This window comes from Sus scrofa, chromosome 16, assembly GCF_054392235.1.
Source record: "Sus scrofa isolate SSC_HxYL_T2T_F1_AM1 chromosome 16, Sscrofa_HxYL_maternal_Yorkshire_Landrace_v2.0, whole genome shotgun sequence".
In the NCBI taxonomy this organism is placed as follows: Eukaryota; Metazoa; Chordata; class Mammalia; order Artiodactyla; family Suidae; genus Sus; species Sus scrofa.
This window is the reverse complement of record NC_139398.1, coordinates 58,875,158-58,897,037: the sequence shown is the minus strand read 5'-3', so window position 1 is coordinate 58,897,037 and position 21,880 is coordinate 58,875,158. Positions and strand designations below refer to the sequence as shown.

General features: G+C 40.2%; 1 long non-coding RNA gene across 2 annotated transcripts in view; it reads left to right on the top strand.

Annotated features, from left to right (window-relative positions):
• The window catches only part of LOC102159645 (uncharacterized), a 594,616-nt gene that overhangs the window by 295,200 nt on the left and 277,536 nt on the right, over positions 1-21,880 (top strand). The gene's annotated exons all lie outside the window — the stretch shown is intronic.

Here is a 21,880-nt window from a genome sequence, read left to right as displayed (position 1 = left end):
ATTTTGCAACTAGGAAGAATATTTTTACTCTTTCTCTTATTAAACTTTAAATTCTTAGAGGCAGGAGTTTATCTCCTTCATGTTCATGTCCCATGGAGTATGGGGCAGATACTTATCACATGGCAGATGTTCACTAAATGACTGTCAAATAAATGAAATGAACATTGAAAATCCACAGTGGTAATACTAACTATTGAGACATATATTGTCCCAAAGCTGGAAAATGGGATTCACTTAGATATGCTTGTCCCTGCCTCTTTTTTTCTCTTGGATATGGGTGACCAAGGATTTCTAGTGAGACTTGTTAATATTTGGTTTATCTGAGGAAGCCAAAGAGAACATAAAAAATGGGAAGAATTGAAAAATTATGGTTGGGACAGCAGAAACAAACCCAAGTAGTATCCATGAGGATGCAGGTTTGATCCCTGGCCTTGCTCAGTGGATTAAGAATCCGGTGTTGCCATGAGCTGTGGTGTAGGTTGTAGACACAGCTCGGATCCTGAGTTGCTATGGCTGTGGTGTAGCCAATAACTACAGCTCTGATTTGACCCCTAGCCTGGGAACTTCCATCTGTCGTGGGTGTAGCCCTAAAAATATTGGGAAGAAAAGGGTGATGACAGGATGTCACTGACTAACTGACTTTCTTTTTTCTCATCAAAAAATTTCACCCCTTGTTTCTTTCATATCCTCCTTGTCTTCCTCCTGTTTGCCATACTTTTGGACCCATGGTGAGGACCACGATTGATTAATAATGATTAGAAAGATAATATTAGATTTCTTGCTCCGTGGAATTTTTCTGGTTCTGCTGAATTATTATGGCCATTGAGGAAATTTAAAGTCTTGCTTTCCCGTTCTATAAAATGAAAGGGTGATAATGGATTAGCTCTGAGTTCCCTTATAGGATCATAATTTGTTGAAATCTAGTGTTTAGTACTAGATGTTTTCTTTTCACTCGAGCTGTTGAGTTCTTGAGTAGAACATTAACATCTTCTTTGCTCTGGATAGTTTTATGGATCGTGTTAAACCTTGGCAGGGTGGAAAAGATTTGAATTGATTGGTACCAAAGATTCATAGGGCTGAGAAAGAGATGGATATTATTGTCTTGAAACTTATATGAGGGGTAGCTGATTGTAATCATTTTTTTTTTTTCTGGAAGCTGGTATAGGCACACATACCTCTGAATCCAAGAAAAAAAGACTTCTTGTCCCTGCTCAAGCACCTGTTAAAAGACCTGTCATTGAACCTCCATCCCTAAATAGCTCTGATGCAGATCCACCACTGACACCCTTAAAACATTTCCTTTGACTGAAGATCACAACCTCAGCCTATCCAGGCTGACTTGAAGCCAGCTACTTCCTGCCCAAACCAAAATAACTATGAGCCAAGCCAAAGGATAAGATAGTTTGAATGGATCAGCAGAATAGACGATAATGAGATGAAGGCCATGGAGATGCTGTTGCCTTCGCTGATGGTGCCTGGGGTCCTCTGCCCATGTTGGGAAAATAGGGAGGGGAAGAGAGACCTCCCAGGAGTTGAATGTGGATCACGAGCGGTTCCCCATGACTACCGATGGACCCCCTCCTTCCAGGAATGAACTCGCCAACTGACCTCAAAAGGAGCTCAGCCCACGCCTGCCATTGACCACAGTCTTGTCACCAACACTGTATGATTAACTGAATCAAAAGCTTCCGACAGGTCTAAAATTAGCCTTGCTAAACATATCATTAAGGAGTTAGGGAGGAGTGTGAATGACCTTTCTTCAGCCCTGGTCTCCCAGAACCAGTCAGCTGTGGGGGCTCACTGGAGTGCTAAATAGAGCTCTTAGGTTCTTGAAATAAATGACCCTTTAGATTGATTTTTTTTAATTGCCTGAAGGTGCATATTTTTAGAAAAATTGGAAGCATTCTGTTCATCTATTTTGAATCATTTGAGTGTAAAAATGTGGCATTTTCACACTTTGGGATATTCAAGTCCCCTATTCCTTTTTTTAAAGTCTCTAATATTTTTTTAAACCTTTCAAATTAGTTTATTTAAAGGCCAAATTTTATTTCCTCGCAGTTTCTGAGGTAGGAGTGTAACTTCACCAGCTTTGAGGGAAAAGAAAATCATGATAGTTCATCGTAAAGAAGTCATAAATATGTGGGTATACTATTCTCAGCATTATATTTCTGGTAGGGACTTAAATACCCATGGAGAAGAGTAGCAAAGACAGGGTCTGTTTTCTCTCCTTTGCCCCAACATTTAATGGTAAATTAAAGAAAAAGACTTCTACTCTCTATCCCTGCTGCTCAAGGACACCCTTAGCCTCCATTCTTTCTAAGTTCCAAGAGTGAAAGACCCCGGGGAAGAAACTGAAGATGACATGGGACCATTTCTGAATTCTTGCTTGACATGAGCCAGACTGTTTCAATTTCTTCACTTCCCAGCTCAATTATTTTGAAATCTCATTTCTCTTCTCACTAAGCCAGCGTGTCCTAAAGTAGGTTTCCTAGAACACTGGGTCTGTAGGATGTTAATAGATGTGACTTGGAAACAGAGTTTTGAGTTAAACAGATTTCTTTACTGCCGGGCTTCTTTCTTAGATTCCCTGGTGTGTGAGATGAATCTCTGAGAAGGGAATATGGTGTGTAGTATTTCTCATGCTTATATGCCTCGGATAAACTTGCTTGTATCCTCTCTCTCTGTCTTTCATTCTTTCTGTCTATTTAATAAACCAACTATCTAAAAGACTTATGTTTTCAGAAATACAATCTGCAAAGTAAAAGATGATATTTGTAATTTTAAAATCATCTCTATTGCTCAGTTGACTGAGCAGTGATTATCTAGAGTGGCTGTGGGTGTGTCCCAGCTCTCCCCCTGGACTGTCACTTGTTTTCTTTGAGAGGCCATTCATTCATGTATATAATGAGATGGCTGGGTCAGATGATCCTTTGACCATTATAGTGCTCTTTTCCCAAGTTCCTACAAGGTGGACAATGTTGGGACTTGGCCACCCCAGCCCTCAACCACAGTTGGCTGGACTAGAGGTAGAAATAGTGTTCTCTGCTCAGGTATGGGTGAAGTACCTTGGGCTTACTATTTTTCAGACATTGTCAAAGAGTCATGCGTGCTCAGAAAACAAACCTGAGAAATTTTAGGCTAAAGGAAAGCCTTTAACAAAGCTCTTGAAGATAGGAGCTTGGCTAGAAAGTGGCTCCTCAGCCAGGATTGTAATATAGGCCTGACAGCACAGCTCAGGTCATTTTCAAAATTTTTAATTAAATTTTATCTGTGCTAATGCTGTAATTATAAATAGGCTCTGTCAAATCAAGGAGCATTTGCCCTTCAGTCATTGTATTTCAAGGCACTGACTGACCACTTTTGATGATTTTGATGAGTGAGAAATGTCTTCAGCTTGTAGGTCTACTATAGAAAGATGTAGCCTTTATAACTAAGTGTCATCTTCTCTCTCATCCTTCCACCTCAGATCCAGAGCCTGGTTCAGCAAAGTGAATCAGCAATAAATGTATGTGTGTGTGTGTTAGACACACACTCATGCACATATGTACATGCATTCTTTTTTCCCCATAGAGGTTATTATAGACTATGAAGTTTCTGATTTACTCTCTCTTTCCATCTTGGCTCAAGCCACACAGGTTCAGAGTGGTGCTGCAGCACCAGTCTGAGCATAGAGGAATTGTGAAGGAGATTCTCTTCCTGTGTAGACAGCATTGGGTGGCTGTCACAGGTCTACAATCTGTCCTTAAGGGTTGTAAAGTCGGGCTCTGCCATACCAGCCCCTCCCACAGCTCCCTTCTCATAAATCAGCTTGCATTCTGCAAATTCCCCCAGTGCTGACAGTAGATGGTGTGACCCGACTCTCCTCAGGTCCCCAGCCACAGCTGAGTGGATTAGGGGTAGGTACCTTATGCCAGAAGAGTCAATCCCTAGGCTGGCTTGATCAATGATATTTTTTTCTCTCAAGAATTTGACCTTCAGAAGTTCCTGTTGTGCCTCAGTGGTCATGAACTGGACTAGTATTCATAAGGACTCGGGTTTTATCCCTGGCCTTGCTCAGTGGGTTAAGGATCCAACATTGCCATGAGCTGTGGTGTAGGTTGCAGGCGTGGCTCAGATAACATGTTGCTGTGGCTGTGGTGTAGGCTTCAGCTCCGATTGGACCCCTAGCCTGGGAACCTCCATATGCCACAAGAGTGGCCCTAAAGAGACCAAAAAAAAAAAAAAAAAAAAAAAAGAATTTGACCTTTTCCTCCCCCATGCATTAGACTTTGCTTTTTTTTTTTTTTTGGCCACGGACATGTCATGAACAAGTTCACGGCTAGAGACTAAACTTGTACCACAGCAATGGCCCAAGCCATAGCAGTGACAACGCTGGATCCTTAACCTGCTGAGCCTCAAGAGAATCCAATGTTTGCTCATTTTAAAAAAGCCTCTGCCTAACCTATCATCCCAACCATTTTTCCTTTTCTAAACTTTGAGCTGAGAAATTCCTATGGGAATGACTTATCTGTTGGTTTCTTTCTCAACTACATGGAAATTTGTCTGTTTGTCTTCTAGTACATGATGGAGGAACAGATGGATGGATTTTCACCCTATTTGGAGAGTATATTTAGATGGCCTCGCTTAAAATAGGCTGTGTGACACCCATGAAATTCACTTTGGGGGATGGATTAAAAAAAGGAAGGGCTTTTTATCCGTAGACATTTCCCAAAACACCTGCAGAGATCCACTTGCAATCAAGTTGCTTTTGGGCAGTTGGCTGTAGCTAATCTGAATGATGCAATTTGGTGCAGAGCTTGAGGTAGCTGGGGACCTAAAAGGGACACGGGCCTTTACGTCTTTCACAGGAATCTGGAGTGCGGTTTGGACCATCTCTACCCACTCCTTCCCAGGAATGGTTTGGTTTTCTGTAGAAAATATTTGAATCACTTTAGAGTTAAAGCCAGGTTAAAGAAGAAAAATAAAGAGAGAGAGAGAAGTGGCTTCCTGCCTTTAGCCCTGAGAAGCTAGAATCTTCCAAAGTAAGCAGGTGGTGAGACTGATTCAGGGATGGTCAGTGCCTGACAAATGCTGAGGGACCAAGCCATGTAAGACTGAGATGGAGGCTTGGGGGTGACACAGTGGTGTCTCAGGGACTGAGGGGTGGGCTGCATGGCTGGATGTACTGGCTCCAGTGTCAAGTCAGGGATCTGGGGTCATGTTTGGGTTCAGCATTTTTTTTTCCCTAGCACGTTTCTCAGAAACTGTGGAAAGCAAATGCACAGGCATATGGGCTGCTGTCAGTGATAACAAATGTATTGTACACATTTTGTGTCAGTTCCTGGAAGCTGAATTACCACATGGCTGGATATAAAATAACCTCTCTCTTATTTTAGATTGTCAAGTGGATTTTAGAAGACAATGGTGAGGAGTTCTCTTGTGGTGCAACAGATTAAGGAGCTGGCATTGTCCCTGTAGTGGCTTAGGTCACTGTGGGGTGTGGGTTTGATCTCTGGCCTGGGAACTTCCACATGCCATGGGTATGGCCAAAAAATAATAATGGTGATACATTTGCAGGAGTTTAGAATTTTGGGGGAAATCTTGATGGTGTGTGCTGTGGTAACTTCAGTGAAAATTTACAATGTTTTTATTGGTATGGTACATCATTTATTCTGCCATGAGTTGGATGTTGTTTTAAACATCATGAATTGCAAGATTCATAAACTAGAGAAAAGCAGAAATGGTTAGAAGGGCTCCCTATAAAAGTTCGTTTAGTTTGTATGAACAATTTACAGTTTATAGAGCCTCCTTTGTAATAAAGAATAGTGGAAATGGAAATAACATTTAAAATAAACAGGCTGACTTTACATACTAATGATATTCTCTCAAATCACATAAGGTAGGTGTTATTGATATCTATGTTATTGATGATAGTTGAAGAGATTGACTCGAAGTAAGGATTCAAGCCCACGTCTTCGCCTACCATTCCTCATATAGTTTCATACCCAGCCCTATGGTGTCTTCTTTTTACAGTTTATTTTTGGTGGAAAATGAACCTGCAACAATAAACAAAACAAAGTGCAACAACTTAAATACCCAAAAGGAAAGGTGTGTCAACTAATCCCTCTTCCGGACCATACATCCTCTTGTCCTATCTCTTATTCCAACCATTACCATGGAAACCAGCTACACTATCGATCTCCATCTTTGTTCCTCCAGGATTGTCTGACTTGACAGTGTGGGCTACCTGCTAGAACCCACTAGGTTGTTCTCATGCATGCACAGATCTGGAACTGAAGGTGAATACCCATGGGCAATTCCTGACCAATGGAGGGTGGGAGCTGGTCAATAAATGCTCCCTTTCTGGATCACTCCTCCTGCATATCTTTACAATGTACCTTGTGTTATTTTTTTTTTTCTCTCCTTACCTGTTTTTCTTTTTTCAGCTCTCAACTGTTTCCTGGATTCATCTCTGTAAGTTAATGACCCATATACAACTCTTTATCTCAGGCTCTGTTTTCTGGGGGAAACCCAAGCTAAGACAAAAGGTTTTGACAAAAGCTAAGACAAATACCACCTACAAGACTACACACTAATTACAGTGAGAATTCATTGTTTCTTTCTTTCATTTGGCGTTCACTCTTTCTTCTAATGATAGCCATACCTTGAATTCCTTTTTTTTCTAACTCACTCCATATGGCTTTGGTGGACCTCATTCCACCCCCTGATTCCACATGTTCCAGGCCACTGTCTAGGTTTGGAGGAGAACATGTGACCCAATCAGATGCTGTAAGACTTCCTGGGGACAGGCCTCTTGCTTCCATGTGCTAGGCTGGGCCCCTGAGAGGCTGAGAGGGCCACGCCCTTAGTACAATTATGTGGGACTTGAGACTAGGGAAGTCAGCACTAATTGAAGGGGAAAAAAATTCACTTCCTGGTCATTATTTGAGTCCAGACTCCATCTATGCACAAAAGCACTGAACTGTTAGTAAGCGCGTAACTGCCCTTTGGCCAATCTGCTCACTTGCAATGAAAATGTCTTGAGCATTCTCCAAATCTTCAAAATATCTAGGTTTAGGCTTTGCCCTGGACCAGTAGACCTCAAGACACACCTTAATTTCCACCATACAAGTATCATCCCAATAACAGGATTAAAGAAACTACCATGGGGAGATAGATTTCTTTTCCTTTCATCTCCATACATTCAATCAGACTGAGATGTCCTAGGTTAAATAATCTGTGACACAGTTTCAAACTTCCCTTGTAGAGGAACAGCATATTCTCAATATCTTTGCTAATGAGCTCATGGAAGCTGCAGCTAGGATGCAGTCATTTCTGCCTGGATGAAAGGGTTAGCTGTGTGGTGATGATTTTGGTGTGACTCACTTCTTCTGGGGCCCTAGTGTCCTCTTTCACTCTCTGGAATTGTTTTTTTGTTTTTTGTTTTTTTTTTTTTGGGGAATGCTCTGTACTAAGCTGTATACCGCATCTACACTAGGGCAGGGCACTCACAAGCATTACTGGCAGTGGTTTGGAGAATCCAGGTTCTATCATCAGCCTTATGTTGTGCCTCAAATTTTACCTTCTGGTTCTCAATTTATGATTATTTCACTTAAGCAAATTCATGGCTTTCTTCCCTAATCCAAATCACTGTCTTCTGTGGAAGGATTACTCAGATTTAGAAGAGTTTTCTTTACATTGCCCTACAACTCAACTCCGCTTCTAGATGCCAGCGGGCTTATAGCTTACCTGATAGTGTGATGCAGATGAAGGCTTCTTAGGCAAGGGAGTAAGAGCATCATGCCTGTCTTAAGATGGCTCAAGTTGGAAGTTCCCATTGTGGCACAGTGGAAATGAATCTGACTAGTATCCATGAGGACTTGGGTTCAATCTTTGATCTCGCTTAGTGGGTTGGGGATCTGGTGTTGCCATGAGCTGTGGTGTAGGTTGCAGATGTGGCTTGGATCCCCTGTGTTGCTGTGGCTATGGTGTAGGCTGGCAGCTGCAGCCCCAATTCAGCCCCTAACCTGGGAATTTCCATATTCTGTGAGCAGCCCTAAAACCAAAAAGAAAAAAAAAAAATGGCTCAAGCTATTGGGCATCTTTGAGGCAATTATCTAAATCCCTAGAACTTGCGTGGTTTCTAAACTGCCTCAAACTCCACATCAAGGTATCTCTGGCTCCTTAAAGGATCAGGAAACCCATGAGCTTACCTCATCTATTAGCCATTCTTAAAAACTTTTCTCTATAGGCTGAACAATTTGTGATTTTCCTCATTGTCTTAGGTATTGAAAGCTCAAGGAGAGGTGCTGAGTCAGTCTGGGACAAATCTAAGGGCATAGGACAGACCTGAAGACAGAAGTCTTGAGTTGAAAAGAGATGCCAATCAAAGAAAGGTCCTATTCATCTAAGAAGATTCTCTGAACAATGCTTTTTTCCAGGTGTGCCAGTATCCATCTGATCATACTGTCACAACTAGTTCTATCTTTTGAGGACAGTGCTTTCCTTTAAGAAAGCTATTTTTATCTCTGGCATCAGGGTTTTTGTTACATTTGCCAAGGGGCCCTGTGGTTCAATTTTAAATACTGAATGTGCTTCTATGTTCCTTTGAGTTACTGTTAATTTTTACTTCTAGGTAATGGTGTATGATGTGACTAGTGATTCAATTTTTAGACTAAAGCTCTGGTTACAACTTCCCTGCTTTTGCCTGTTGATATAACTTCAGTAATCTGTTTTGCAGCTGAGAGCATGGGGTCCTGCTGAGAAAGACAAATGAGCATCAGGAGGAAGGAGGAAGGCACTCGTAGTTGTACTCGTAGCCTTGGACTGACCAGGGGCTTCAGCTGGTTTTCTGTAGACACATCGATGAGGCCCTCAGCCAGAATCCTGCTCTTTTTAGGATTACCTTTGGGGCTCCCTGCTAAGATTTCTTATACCTCTTACCATACATAAACAAATTGAATTACACAAAAATGACAAAATTCACCTTACCTGTACTATGGGCCATTCCTCAGGCATTTAGGGTTGTGAACCAAGGTCTAGAGAGTGCACATCTGATCTCACAGAGCCGAGCAAGTTGGCTGAGCAAGTCAGTTGTAGGGATTTCTTAGACACCCTGTTGCAGAATTGTGAAATTTATCACTAAGACTTCCAATGGGCTTCTTTTAGTAATCATTTTGTTAAGACTTCAAAGCTGATTGTTATATATTAGCGGGCATCCGTTCTGTGCAAGGCGCCATACTTAACACCAAAAGGCAATGCAAAGATGGAGAAGAAAGGGTTTCTTGCCTTCAACACATTTACAATCTTTGCTGGGAAGCTGGGGCACCAAATAGATGAAATTAAACAATGAAGTAAGTGTTTTGTGGGAACACAAAACTGCAATCCCCCAGAGATGTAACAAGGCAGCTGGTGATTACTAATTAGGTTTATTCAATATAATTAACTTTTTTTGATGAAAAATAAGTGAGTCCATTGTTGCTTTACATAACCTTAATATTCATCACCACCCAAAGACAGATGTAGATTTTGTTTCTGATGATGAATACCTAGCATGGTTTATTTTGCGGCTCTGACAGAGAAACTCAGATGTTGTTGTTATTTTATTTACCAAAATTCACAGTTTCTGGAACTTGACTGGATATTTTTACGGCCCAGGAAAACTTCTGAGCCACTGAGTACACACTGTTACCTATTTGAAGAAGTCAGAGAAGTAGCAAGTGGTGGCAAAAAAAAAAAAAAAAAAAAGATTCTGGAGTCAAACTATGTTCATGTCTAAGACTTATCTTGACTATGTGTGAGCTGTATGACTATGGGCAATTTACTTAATTGCTGATGTTCTGATTAATCACTGATAAAGCAGAGAAAATAATATCTTTCTTGCAGAGGTATTGAGGGGGATATGTGATTTTTGCACATAAGGCCTACTGGCACAATATGTGAAACTGGTAGGCACCCCATGATGACAGCTTTTAGACTGATGAAACTATGCATGTCTGAATTGCCTCTTCAGGTCATTTGAATCTTCATATGGGATGACCAGGAATTGTGACATGTCTGAGGCCCAAAGTAAGTTATGCAGGGCACTCTCTTGACTAGAGTGTATGTAGTTTTTTCTTTTCTCTTTTTTTCTGGCTGCACACACAGCATATGGAAGTTCCTGGGCCAGGGGTCACATCTGAGCCACAGCTGTGACCTATGCCGCAGCAGTGACAATGCCAGGTGCTTAACCCCCTGTGCCACAATGGGAACTCCAAGTTATGCAGTTTTGAATGCCAAGTGTATAACAGTAATAATTTAAGAAAACATTTTTTCTTTCCATGGCTGCACCTGCACCATATGGAAGTTCCCAGGCTAGGTGTCGAATCAGAGCTGTAGCTGATGGCCTACTCCACAGCCACAGCAACAGGGGATCTGAGTTCTGTCTGTGACCTACACCATAGCTCATAGCATCGCCGGCTCCTTAACCCACTGAGTGAGGCCAGGGATCAAACTTGCAATCTCATGGATACTAGTCAATTCATTTTTGCTGAGCTATGATGGGAACTCTTTAAATGATATCATTTAAAGTGTGAAAAAAATCTTACTGCAGGAATGTGAATTTGCAATTGAAACCCTCAGTCCTCAAACTTTGGTTCTATAAGCAGCAGTCTAGAAATGTAATTAAGTCTTTAAGGTGAGTAGCTAGGAAGATCGTACTTCGAACCTAAATTCTCACACTTGTAAATGGTATAGTTTTGGTCAAATTGCTTGTGCTCTCTAAGCCTCTGTTTCTTCCTGTATGAAAAAGGGCCCTTCATATGGTTCTTATAGGGATTAAGTAAGTTAGTAATGAGTTATTGAGTACATGTACAATAAACATGAGCTGTTATTATTATGTTAATATTAAAACACACAGCTGTTTAAACAGTAGCTTGCTAACAAGGAAGAAATACATCTTTTTGCAGGCAAACTCTGTGTAAGAGTTCACTGACCTGCAGTGGTTTACACAAAGGGTAGCAAATGCCGTGGATGTGATGTGGTATTCTTTTTTTTTTTTTTTTTTTTGTCTTTTTGCTATTTCTTTGGGCCGCTCCAGCGGCATATGGAGGTTCCCAGGTTAGGGGTCGAATTGGAGCTGTAGCCACTAGCCTACGCCAGAGCCACAGCAACGCGGGATCCGAGCTGCGTCTGCAACCTACACCACAGCTCACGGCAACGCCGGATCGTTAACCCACTGAGCAAGGGCAGGGACCGAACCCGCAACCTCATGGTTTCTAGTCGGATTCGTTAACCACTGTGCCACGACGGGAACTCCTGATGTGGTATTCTTTTATAATTACTGCAATGGCTTATGTGAAGACCATCTATATGCTAGTACAATAGTGACAAATTAGCTTACAACAAAGCATCATTAATATATATATAATTATATACATATAATTATATATTATAATAACGTAGTATAGAATACATAATATGTTGATAGCATAAATATATATCAGTATGTATAATATATATGTATATCATTGTCATCTCATTGCTTAAAAGACTGTTCACTCTGGGGTTAAGACTCTTTCTTTGAGTCAGGGTGGGCTGTGGTTAATCATAGTGTTCTTTATTGATTCTTTTGCACCTTAGGTGGTTTTCTTTTCTAGGTACCTGTGTATGGGAGTTAGAGGAAGTAGGATATGGTTAGTGACTTATTTTTAGATCTCATATAACTCAGCTTTGCCTCTGTTATTACAATTCCAGACACCATAGCTTCCTTGGTTACCCTTGCTTTGCAAGCTCCTTTTACACTTTGTGGTAAACCAATTGATCATTGAGGCTGAAGAAAATGAAGCATGCAGAGAGAACGGCTGAGAACTATGTTTCCTTCACTGACCTTAAAGTGGAGGAGTGACTCAGACCTGGGTGAGTCTTAAAATAGGGATGTTCTTCCCCCTGAAGCTGTAGGGATTAGTGCTGTGGGCCTGGGAGTTCCTGAAATGAGTGCCTCCCAGGGCACTTCCCCAGGGCACCGCGTGGGCCCCTGCACCTTCCTGGAGGAGGGTGGGACCCTTGGTTCCCATGGACCCCCTTCCTGCCACCTGCCATATTTGAGCTCCCCAGATCCTGGGGGAGGCAGAGAGAAGAAAGTGGGGTTCCCAGGCAACAGAGCACCACAGAGAAGCCCAAGGCAGGTCCGCATAGCCCCAGTGGAATTGGCTGTAGCAAGGGAAAACCTCCTCTCTGTAGTTGCAGGCATGATGCCCAGTCACCCGTCACAAGCCCATCCAATCCTTTCAGAGGCAGATTCTGCCTGGGATGTTCTGTTACTTTCTCAAGAATATTGTTTGTAATTAAGAGCCTAAAATCATAAGTAAATTTTCCTCTCGTTTTCTCCTTACAGAGTGGAAAATCTTACAAAGTTCTTCTTCTTCTTCTTTTTTTTTTTTTTGTAAAAATATTTATGGACGTTTTGGGGCTATTTCTAAACCAGGTTGATATTAAAGACAATCCTTTCTGGGAGTGCTGACCAGTGGCCTATTCAAGTTTGAAGGAAGATAATCTGAAAAATGTACACTTTATAGGGAGAAGAAACCTGGAAAGCAGTAATGCCAAAGGGGAGCTGGGGTGATAGTGATCAGTTCCCGAACAGCCAGACAGCAATGAGAGAAGGCAGCACGAAAGGCCAGACCTATTCTGGGACGCATACCCTGAGTCACGGAGTAACAGAGGCCAGAGGTGACAGCTGGTCTCTTGGCTCCTCAGAGAGCAAGCATCTGGAATATCACTTTGATTTTATGAAGCTTAGTTTAGGGGCATAGAACCTTTGGGAATTGGAGAAGGGCAAGGAGAAGAAATCGTTGGAGGTATGGAGGACTCAGGGAATCTGATCAGAGGAAAGATTAAAGGAGCAAAGAATGGGTAGATAATGGGGGAATGGTAATAATCTACTAATTCCTGATGCCTCAGAAGGCAAAGATTGTTATAATAGGAGATGGTATAATTAGAAGACAAGATGGGAATTGAAAGGCTGAATAGCATAAGAAAATGCTCTGGCCAACTGTATTAGTTTACACAATAGGACCACCATTTCCCAAGAAAATTCAGTGTGTGTGTGTGTGTGTGTGTGTGTGTGTGTGTGTGTGCGCGTGCGTGTAAGGTCCCCATTGTTGAGATATTTGAAAGTAGATTTTCAGTACAATGGTACCATATAGGTCTCTGGATCGTAGACCATTGAAGCACAGTGATCCAATCTATAAAGCCTCAAGAATAGAGCCATACATGTATATTTTGTAGTTTCATTGCTTGGTCAAAGTGAATTAGACCTGTGGTCACCTGACCTCTAAACTTGGCAATAGGTGTCTGAATGTAGCTTCTAGAACTCAGAGCCTTAGTGAATGAACCTCAAAATGCTCCTCTAAAATGTAGGCTTTTTTCAGAAGATTTTGACTTGATACTTACAATTTCTTCTGTGATGAGAAAAGGAATTCAACCAAGGCCAAGATGTAGAGCTCTTAATCTCTCATGGAGGAAGCATGGTCCATCCATGGAGGATGCAGGGAGTACCAGAGAGTGAAGTAGAGGCAAGGACCCCGTTCTGGCAAAGAACCTATCAATAACTTTGACATATGAATTCTAGAGGATGCCATGACATGGGTGGTTTCTGTTACAGGACTGGAGATCTGGTTAATGTGGAAAAGTGTTTGAAAATCCATGGAAGGTGACACATTGCCTATACAAGCAGGGATTTTGATTTGGACTAAAATAAGCTGCCTTTTGTTAATTCCAATTTCAGAAACAGAAGTTTGCTGCTAGGTTTGGAGGACAGCTGGGAAAAGCCTCTGGACTTGGATCCATCCATACAAGCCTTCTCAGACATCAGGGGCCTATAAGGGGCCAGCCATTTTCGCTGTCTATTTTTATTTATAAATAAGTCCTACCTCCCAGGTGCTGGAAAGCTAATCCAGGCTGACAGATTTCCTTACTTGACTGCCTAAGGCTTTCAATGGCCTATGTCACTGCTATTAATAGTAAACTCTATATTCTTAAAGAACTTTCCTGTCTGCTCTGCCAGTCCTGGGACAGACCTTGGTGAGAAAGATCAAGTTGGGGTTAGACTGGAGGAAGACAGAAGCAATTAAGTAGAGGGACAGGGAGGCACCAAAAGAAGAAAAGCCAGGAATTTCTTGAGGGAAATTAACCTTAAGATGACTTTGAAACTTTCCTTGATACATTCTTCTAGCAATTGGTTTTAAAGTCTACATAATACAAGAATTAAGGACCTCAACAGGACCCATGGGTAGATGGAAAGTGATTCTGATTACCAGATTAGTTGGCCTCTACGAGAAGGGGACTCAAGAGCTGATCTTGTTGAGTGAGCTTTTTCGGCTCTCTTTTTCTTAAGCAATATTTTGCTTAAAACAGAGCAATATGTACCTTTTTGCTAGTCTCTTCCTTTAGTTTTCAAAGAGCATTGCATATTTGGGGAGAAATTCCAGTCAGTTTTGGTATTTTTGTGTTTTGCTTATTTATCCTACTGTGGCCCAAGGTCTCAAGCAGATATTGTACAGTGCCTCCAAACCCTTTAGAAGCAAAACCTTTATTAATGGAATTCTGGGAAATAGAATTTATGCTTAACTCCTAGTTAAACATAAAACCCCCTTTGCTTTAATCCTTGATGTTGCAATCCTTTTTAAAATGTTTCCGTTTGCTTTTTTGTCTATGCACAGTACATGGACACGATCTAGTCTTGCTTTGATGATTCAGCATCTTGCAGGCCTTCAGTTCTAACAATGTTTTATGCTTAGAGGAGAGGGTACAGAAGATTGGAATGAGTCTAAGCCTTGTCTGAAAAGGCTCTTTTATCTAATCGTGTTTGAATCCTGAGGCTGACTGGCATTCAGTTCTGAAATCCTGCGGGTCTCCAGCCTCAAATGCTGCTACTCCTGTAGCAGGGCCAGAATGAATTGTTTGCTTCCACCTGACCTCCTCTTAGGAAAATTATGAACTCCTGATAATAAAAGACCAGCAGGGGAGCTGTGTCTATAAGCAAGACAAAACCCCTAGAGGACTATTCCCCGGGGGCATGGCTGGGTGCTGCCTCCCTAGGAGGCCTGAGACCATGTGCTCCTGAGTTTCTGTCTTGACAAGCAAGAGACCTGGGTGGGCCATGAGGTACATAGAGGATCCTAGCTCTTTTCCAACACAAAGGGCTGAGGAAGTGTAAATGTGTTCATTTACATGGAGTAGTGGAGTTACACCATGGTCTGTCTTGGTGCGCCCTGTGAGGTCAAGGATAAGTGCCAGGTTGGAGGACATAAATAGCCCATCCAAAGACAATTTTTAAAATCTCTTCTCTCTCGTCCTTTCCATTCTAGTCGCCAGAGTGATGACAATGTGGGACACATGAGAAGGACAAGAACACAATAGTAGGTCAGGATTCCTATTTGCCTCCACTTCTTTGGCTTATTGTAACAACAAAGAGAGAACTCACTGCATCAGAACTGCTGCACAACCCTCTTTCAGCCACAGGATTTACAACATTTATGAAGTAAATGGCAAAATCAATTAGAGCTGGGTCAAGGACAACGGGAGTTAGCCAAGGGAGCCCCGTGGTTCCTTGCTTGTCATGAATGATGTATAGAATGAGGTAATGCAATCAAAATTAAGTGAGAGCTGCAGAGTCACTTTCCACACAGCTGGGAGTGAAGCTTTTTGATGACTATATGATTTTAAAAAATGTCCTGGAGCATCAGAAGGCCTGAATTCTAGAATCGCATTACTTTGCAATCTTATGTCACAGGTATATTTGGCTTTCAAGGAAGCAGACTGTCTTCAAGGGGGAATGCCACAGATACTGACATTGGGAAGTTTGGGAAAGACTTTTACTCCCCATTTATCTGAACCATCCAACCTAGAGAATCAGCACAATTGCTATTGGAAACTGGGGAATGGAAAGGTGTGGTTGGAGAGGATAAAAAGTGAAAATCTGAAATGGGGCCATGTGTCTTGAGGGAATTAATTGGCCAAAGTAGAGTTTATAAAAAGAGCAGCCTCCACAATCCGCTTAGAACCAGGACTTTTACCTGCCTTGGGCTTTCTTTACTTGATGTTTACTGTCAGCTGCCTTTTCTGGCTCATGGACTTTGCTTCTTAGGAAGGGGGTGCGGGAGGGATACACGGGTTAGCCCCCTGTTCTGGCTGTGTAGCCTTGGGTCTCATCTCATTCCCTCTCATCTGGAGAGGGAACATCTGCCACAAACAGTGGTTTTGAAAATTGATGTAGTGTCAGTGGACAACAAGTATTTCTCTCCTTCCCTCTATTTTCCCTCTCTCTCTTCTTTTCTTATTGACTTCCCTCATTAGTATTCTAGTAGATGCCTACCTTGAAGCCGATGAAGCTTCTGCTTGTAAAGTGGACCTGTTCTTTTTGGAAACTCTGATTTAGCCAATTAGTTCCCTTTGGAGCAATATATTCTTAGGTTTATGAGAGAGAGGGGAAAGAGAGAGACAGAAACCACTATTTAGGGAATCATTTTGGAGGATTAAGTAAAGGGATTAGAAAGAGGGCATTTTATTTGCCATGGGGAAAAAAGGAACAAGATTCTTATAATCCATCTGTTTTCTACCAGTGTCCTGAGCATTAGCAAGACACTCCTTGAGAGACAAGATCTTCCATGGACCTGTGTTTGCTTGACATTTGATTTTATTTTGCCTACATTATTTGGGAAAACCCCAAGCTGAAAAATGTTTATAAGAGATCTTTTCCCTGGGGGTCCTGGCAGAACAAAACACAAAACAGATAGAGTGGGATGAACCCTTAATCCAGTTCTCTCAGGATTCCCACAGATAAATACCTGCTAAACATGAGTTCATGATACATAGTTGTGAAAACACAAGAAAACAATCTACCATGAATCTGCATTCATAGATATAACAAAGCTCATTAGAATTAGATAGTTTCTAATAATTTTAGATAGTGGAGACATTGGGTAGAAGCTATAAAAAATAATATTTTAAGTGATTGAAGACAAATGATATTGCTCTTTAGCACAGGGAACTATCTCTAGTCACTTATGGTAGAACATGATTGGGGATAATGTGACAAAAAGAATGTGTGTGTGTATATATATATATTTGTACATATATGTATGTCTGTATATATATATATATTTGTATATAAATGTATGACTGCGTCACTTTGCTATACAGCAGAAAATGACAAAACACTGTAAATCAACTATAATAAAAATTACAAAAAATACAAAATGGGGAATTTAAAATACAAGAAAAGAAAAACTATCATAAAAATAATTTTTAAAAAAGGAAAGGCAGATTTTAAATGAACTTACTAGAAATTCTAGATGGGAACGTAATTGAATGCAGTTGAAATGAGAATTTGTAGGTGGAAAGTGGATCTAATAAAATTACCCAGAAACTAGCATTGAGAGAGAAAATATATAAGCAGGTGAAAATACATGTAGAATAGAATAAAAAAGTTGTATATGTTAACCATAGTTCTTGAAGGAAAGAATAAAGGTTGTAGGAGAAAGGTAATTCTTGAAGATATAATGATTAAGAATTTTCCTAAGTCCTCATATTTGGGAAGCACAACAGATCCCAAGCAGATTAAGTAAAAAGAATACCCTGAACTTGCTGAAATGAAATCTTAGAACTCAAAAGATAAAGAGCAAGTCTTAGAAACAATGAAAAAGAAATAGTATATTGTTTACAAGAACTGACAACAAACTTTACAATAGCAAAAAGGAATAAAAATATTTTCAATAAGTACATGTCCATGGAAAGTCTTTTTTTCCCCTTGTTTCTCAAGCAGTATCTTGCTAATGCTCAGAACACTGTAGAAAAAAAGTGGGTTATGAGAATCTTGTTCCATTTTCACCCATGGTGGATAAAATGCCTTTTCTTTCTCCTTTCTCAATCCTTGTATGCACCACAAATTATTCTTGAAATTGTGCTTTACTTTGCCTCTCCTCCCTCCTGCCCCCATAGTCCCCAGAATATATTCCCCTAAAGGGAACTAAAGTGCCAAGATAAAGTTTTACCATTTTTGAATGATCATTTGGCTGAACATAGAATTTTTCAATAACATACTAAATTCAGAAATTAGGAGTGAGATGCAAAAAGAAATGATTGACACATAAGTTAGTAAGCATGGGATAAATCTAAATTGGTATTGACTGTATGAAATAACAGTGTCAACAATGGCATGATTTAGAGGTAAAAAGATGAGGGAAATTAAAAGCTCTAAGAAAGTAATATGCAAGATGGGAAAGTATGGATTTGATTTAAAGGCTCTAAGTTCTTGTGCTGTTTTGGAGAAAGAGAGATAAAGATTAAATTTAAACTTTGTTAAGGTAGGTATGCACATTAAAACTTCAGAACAATTACTAAAATAAAAATAGAAATTAAATATGTAACTTCCAAACAAGGAGAGAAGGGGCGAAAAAAAAAAAAAAAAGAAAATTCACTTAATGCATTAGAACCCCAAATAGGAGATAAATATATCTTAGCGTAAATAGGAGACACAAAATAAAATGGTAGCAACCAATCTAAATAGGTGAGTAAACACAATGAATGTAAATAAACTACACTCTCCTGTTAAAAGATGATCATATTGAATTGAAGAGAAAAAACGAAAACGAGTGACATAAACATAAAGACTGCTAAAATTAAAAGGATAACAAAGATAGACTAGACCTATATTAACCAAAAGAAAGCTGATATAGCTAAATTAAAATCATACAAGAAAGTATTTAGCTAATAGAGATAAAGATGATCCTTAAGTCAGGATTAAAAAAAAAGTATTCTAGGAAGATACAAATCCCTTTCAAGTACTCATGGGCCATTTAAAAAGTCATCATGCATCATTTCAGAGAAAGTCTTGGTAAGTATAGTAAATACAAAAAAAAAATGTAGTTCTCTGACTACAATGGTATGAAGTGAGAAAATAATAGTAGAAATTCTTTTTAAAAAACAATATTTTTGGAAATTAAAAATAACTTTATTTCTAGATAAATAATGAATAACAATGGAGAATAACAATTATAATTAACCAAAAATGAAAATATCATAGATAAAAGTAATGTGATGGAGCTAAATGCTAGCATGTAACTAGCAGCTTTAACTGCTTCCACATTAAGTGAAGAACATCAGGATTAAATGAATAATCTAGTAGCAGAACAGATTTTTTATTCTAATAAAACTGCTAAAACTAGGAAGCTTCAAGAAATCCAAGAACTGACTTTTTGTGCTCCTTTATACATTCTGTCCCTAGGAAGGTAGGATGATTTACATAATTAGTACATTTGAAAGGAATAAGCTGAGCTTACTTAACTCAGTTCTGCCCTAATTTCAGAGCAAACCTGCCAGGAGTCAAGGTATGTTTCCCTGTGTTCCTCCATGCCATAGATCTTACCCAGGCAGCCTTTTGGGGGAATTCTGCTTACTCATTCAGTCAAATTCTGGCTCTCATACTAAGAAACAACTTCCAATCTAACCTTTATTAGTAACACAGTTACTCCTTTGCTTGATTTCTCAATTTGTTCACAACCCGCGCAGGGAAGAGGGAAAGCACAAATAAATCTTTTTAGGAATGAATAAGGACACAATGCAAGATAAAAATAAAAAGAGTATACCATGGCTAACCAAGTACCCATAAACTTCAAAACTTTGATGAAGTAGACTATTTCATAGGAAAATATAAATTTACCGAAACTGACTCAAGAAGAAACAGATAGTAATTACAGTCTTTTTTGAAAAAAATCTACGCATATACATTACATGTGGATATATACACACACCAAACCTCTCATTTACAGGTGAGTTCTTTCAAACATTCAATCCTATACATTCCAGATAATAAAAAAGTGAATGCTAATTAATTTTATGAGAACGGTATAACGTTGATACAAAATCAAAGATTCATTGATAGTAAAAATAGAAAAACTCAATATGAAAAGAAATTTGCAGGCCAATAATCACTAGTAAACATAGGACCACAAAATCATAAGTGTTTACAAATCAGTATCCAATTGCATCTTTATGAGTTTTGATGTGCCGTGTGTGAACACCAAGTACTAATATAAAGTTACCTTACAATAGAGCCCCTCTTAATGTAATGCGGTATATTAACTAAAATATAAAATAAATATATAAATGTATATTCATATGTAAATTATATATAAATAAAATATATATTATATAAATAAATATAAATATAAAATATAAAAGAAATATAATCATTTAAATTGAAGCAGAAAGGCATTTGAAAAATTCAATATATTTTCATGATAATGAATTCTTAGTAAAATGGAAAAGGAGTATTTGATAAAGGATATCCACTGAAATTTTAGAGCAAACATTATACCCTATGATACTGCCTTCAGAGAGAAATGAGACAAGAATGCTTTTCATCATAGCATCTGTTTCTCAATGTGCTGTGGGTTCTACTCAGTGGTGTCAGACAAAAAGAAATGGAAGATATAAAGATATAAATGGAAAAGAAGAAACATCTTTTTTCTTGGTTTTTTAGACAATGTATATATCCAAGAGAAACTATCAAATAATTCAAGAAACAAAATTGTTGGATGGAAGACTGTTGGAGGCTGATTCCAAGGAAGCTGCCTCTGAGTTGGAGAGTTGCGTGGGGAGAGTTTATTATGTTGTGCTCTTGCCATCAGCACCTGTGGAGAGGAAGGTGTGATTGTACAAAGGGAAAAGCTGAGCAGCGATGCCTCCCTAATGAAGGCCCCAGACAACTCCATGGGAAGATCTAAAGCTGGCAAGTCGCTTTCGAACATGGCAGGAGTTGGGTGAGGAGGCCCCGCCTTTCTATCCCCACGCTGACCACTTAGGAGGGGCGGGAATGCCCTGGAAAGGGGCGTGGCTTTGGGCTTGCCAGCCGCTTTCCGCAAAGATACTTCTCTAAGAGGGCTGGGGGATGAGGTCTAACTGCTGGCATTACTTCCTGCACTTGAGGGGATATGCGTAGTACTGGAGTCTACTCGTTCATCTAAGGAGCCATCCCCTCAGGATTCCAGAGGGAGTCTTTTTTTATGGGGGAAACTTGTAAGGGGAAGTTGAGTGGCATGAACTATTGTTGTAGCTGGTCCTGGGGCGGCAAGTGATACTTATTGATCCCTGCTTTTCTTTGCATACCAGATCTGTCCCTCCACCCTTAGCTAGCTCCTCCATGAGACTCAGCACCCTACCTTGAGGGCGACCCAGATCCACATTGCTGAGAGGTCTGACACCCTGGTCAGTGTTACTGCAGCTGTCCAGTTACCATCAAAACTGGCCAAGATAGTACCAAGAGGCACCCAGGTGCATCACTTAAATGCCAAAAGTATTCCTCTCTGCCTACCTTGTGTAACAGCAACCCTGCCTTCTCCTGATTATCAGCGTTAATACCCCAGCTACTTGGAACCTGCCACTCATTATGATAATTGCATCGCCTAGGCTTTTAATATTTAAATGCTGCCATCTGGCCTCTGTTATTTTCAGGGTCCTAGTATCCCCGTGGTTCTCAGTGAGCCCAGCTCTGTAGTATCCTCTGCTAACGTCATTCCTGGATTGCAGAGGGGAGCCGCCATTGAACTTAGGAAGGCGGTGTCCCTGTCACCCTCACATTTTTATTGCTTTGGGCCCTCCTCCAGAGCATCGTCATCCTGTGGGTTTTTCATTTTGACATGGTAAGTCCACTCTTGCAGGCCTACTTATCTGAGTCTTTAACTATTTCTTTTATTCTCTGTTGGCAGTTCAGGCATTCACCCTTCAGTTAGTGTGGCCTAGGGTCAAACAAACTTTTTCTGTAAAGGGCCAGAAAGTAAATATTTTAGGCTTTGTGGGTCACAAACAGCCTGTTTGCATATCTTTGCTTATTTTTTATAGCCCTTTAAAAATGGAAAATACA